Raw genomic sequence first — 3,762 nt, 5'->3', positions numbered from 1 at the left:
GGACATGCCTCGTCCAGCCCACCTACTGACGTCTCGGTGTCAGCCCACCCAGTGACGTAAAGCCCAACAAAATACAAGAACTATGAGAGGAAGGTAGCTACGAGACGATCGAGTGGGCCAGTGGGCAAAATAGGGTGACCTGGCCTCAGGGCTCAGGAGAAGCTAGCAAAATATTGTAGTAGGTACTCCTATTCAGAGATAAAAGATGAACATGAGTTTTAAATAAGACGATCCGTGAATCTAATACCAATCCTTAGTGTTTTTTCCTTAGTGTGCACCACCGTGAAAGTTCATCATTATGAAGCACACCATGATGATCGGGTGCTAGACATCTTGACGTTCATATATACTGTGGGTGTAAGCCACGTAGCACAACATAAACACTAAGGTTACTTTGGTGAGCCTAGCATGTGTAGACATGGCCTCGGAGCACCAAAAGATCGAAAGATCTAGCACAAGTCACATGAATGATGTGATCGGCACGTAGTGTCCACCTTTGAAATTGTGCCGCTGGCAGTGACGATTGGGGCGGTATAGTGAATTAGGATTGTGTAATCACTTGAAACATTTTTAGGGTAATTTGATTAAAACTTGAACTCACAACAATTATGAAACTAGTCTTAATGTCTTTGCAAATGTCCTTATAGATCATGGTTTATTAAGAAGTTTATCTTGATGATAAACACTTCTTGTGGGGTGAAAACCTTAAAAATGATGGATCATGCTTCATAGAATCATCTCTGTTACTGCATTACTCCTTGGATAGATCTTGGGCATATTATGGTTTGCGTTAAGTTAGATTTTTTTCTACTTCGAACCCCTACAAGGTTATGCTATGTTAATTCTTAATTCTAGATTGCTTGGAGTTTCCCTTTCTAGAAGACTATACGAGAGATATGTTGCACCATATCTATCATAGAATGTGATGCCCATATAAATGTTAAGGATACATATAATGAAGTTTCATCAATATTATATTACTTGTGTATTGTTTTATATCCACTACACCTTTATGAGAGAGTAGACAAGTGAACCCATGAACCCTGGTCCAATTTTAATCATAAGAAACAACTTTACAATACCATTACTAGCATTCATATTTGTTGCATTAATTAAATCCGAAAATACAAAAATACTTTTACTATTAGCAAACACAAACCAAAATCCCAAAACACCTTATTACTATTTCCTTTACATTGCTTGCCTAGTTATGGATTGTCTTACTTTATTTTATTTTCAAGTTATTTCAGTTTTACTAATACGAAACCTTGTGCTTGACAACCACATGGTGAAGTTAGGGACACAAGATATTTACTTTGTTTTGTAGGTTGCTTGAAAAGGAGAAGCAAAAGACAGCCCTAAGCCAATTCTCCGAGAGTTCGATATAAACCCTCGAGTCACCCTTGTGGAGAAAAAAACGCTTGCTACAACACTTCGTATTTGTAATCCCAACGTACACACAGATTTATTGCCATTAGTGCGCGGTAAAATACCAAAATACTATCACTAGTGCAAAAACATTAAGTAAATATCCTTCAAAAATGCACTCATCAATATACTTTCAATTCTTTCTCAGGAGAGAATACCTGACACTATTGCTCATCCTGGACACTGTGCTCCTCCTCGAAGCACTCCTCCTTTTCTTCTCTCTCCATTGAAATAAATCCATGACAACAAAAGAGGAAACAACAAATTAGTTTTTTGGGTAGTGTGCTTGCAAGAGGTGGTCTCCTGGTTATCTTATACATGCAGTTGAAGAGGAAGACACAAAAAGCTCACATGATAACAGTGCAATTACTTTACCAAAGCCCGCTTCTAGAAAACACACATTTCCTTATCTTTATGTCAATCTTATATTTCGTTTCCATCATATTACAGTAGACAGTGCATAAACTAATCATTCTACATTACCTAATCATTAAACCTCTATCCCCTAACACAAGTACCTCCTGGTGCATACAAAATGCAAGCACACAACACAAACACAAAAAATACACCATTTTTGTCCGTATGTTTCATCTCTACCTTGTGCAATTTTTTCACTGTCTGCATCCTCAAAATCACAGCCTCGAGCTCTCCAACTTCATTCCTCAACTTCAAATTTTCTTCTGCAGTAGCTCTTAAATATTTGAGCTCCTGCAACCAGACCCAACCACTACTTCTTGATTCTTCCTCTTATTGTCAACTAGACAATGTTGCAAACCTTCTCTGGATTTCTTCGACTTCAGCGCATTCTACAGAAAATTAATACGCAAATGCACCAATTCAATAAATTGTGACACTAAATTATGTGCAGATCATGTGCAGAAACGAGGGGTAGATCACCTCGCCGTAGACTGTGATGTCGGAGCTGCCGTGCCAGAATACCACGACGGTCTCCTCCCACTTCTCGCCGTCGTAGGTGTTGCCAAACCTGCAGTCCATATCGCAGCTGCCCCTCCCGCCGCCGCCGCTTGTCACCATACTTCGGCAAACACTCGTCACGCCGCCTCCACTCATGGTCCTACGTGTCGCTGAGCTAGGGATTTGGTCGGATCGATTTGGGAATTAGGGGTTTCCCGCTCTACTCACGTGGCAAGACATTTCATGCGACATTGAATTAAGTCAGGGGATTTCTGCAAAACTCGCACCAGCCGGGCTAGCATCTTTTTCCAACGTGGCACTGCCAAGTGTCGTTCTGTGGTGGTTTTGTACTAAACTGCACGCAAAACACAAGTTGATATAACACGCTGGGCAAGTTTTTGTACCAAATTGCAGCCGAATTACAAGTTTATGTACTTGTGGTGCAATAACCTCTTTTGCAAATAACGACACAACGAACATAATTACTGTTGGAGTGAGCTCTTGAGATATGTTATTTTTCCATGGATTATCACGAAATCACCAAAATTAGATCGATTCTCAAACTAATAATAAAAAGGGAGCACCTAGAGATCAGTCGCCTGAGACTTAATAAGTCTCAGTCGCTAATATCGGTAGCTTATTAAGCCGTGTACTACTTTAGTTTTGGCGTTCAGTTTTGTGCGTTCGTATTTTTCACTAGAAAAAATAATATGTGCAACCATTTAAGACATAAGAAAAATCTTAGTAGCAATTTACGTGTAACTAGAAAAGAGTTGCAACCCACGTGTAAATGGAAATTCTTAGTTGCGACCCATATGTAACTGGAAAAATCTTAGTTGCAACGTATGTGCAACTAGAAAAATCTTAGTTGCAACGCTCATGCAATTTGGAAAAAAATAGTATCAATTGCAACCCACATGTAAGTGGAAATTCTTAGTTGCGACGCAGGCATAACTGGAAAAAATCTCAGTTGCAACCCACATGTATGTTAAAATTCTTAGTTGCAATATATGCGTAACTGAATTTTTTTTGGTTACAACGGTCATGCAATTGGAAAGAAAAATATCACTTGCAACCAGAAAAAATCTTAGTTGCAACCCATATACAATTGGAAATATGTTCTTTGCAACACACGTAACTGAAATGTGCGGCATAAACGGTTCCATGGGAGAGAGAAAGACATCTTATAGATAGAAACCGTCACCACGAGCCCGCTCCACAAGCCTACTCCGCGAGGCCCGCAAAAAACAAGTCAGCCCGCTTACGCGTTGGGCCAACAACAACACAAACACACACAAACAGCCCAAAAGTTAGAGCACGAATCTACAAGCACAAAACACGAATCTCACAACCGCTCGACTTAAACTTATTAAGTATGAGGCGGCTGATTTCCAGCAAATCCGTAAATAAAAAACCTTG

This window comes from Lolium rigidum, chromosome 6, assembly GCF_022539505.1.
Source record: "Lolium rigidum isolate FL_2022 chromosome 6, APGP_CSIRO_Lrig_0.1, whole genome shotgun sequence".
Lineage (NCBI taxonomy): Eukaryota > Viridiplantae > Streptophyta > Magnoliopsida > Poales > Poaceae > Lolium > Lolium rigidum.
The sequence above is the reverse complement of the archived record's forward strand: the minus strand, read 5'-3'. Positions refer to the sequence as shown.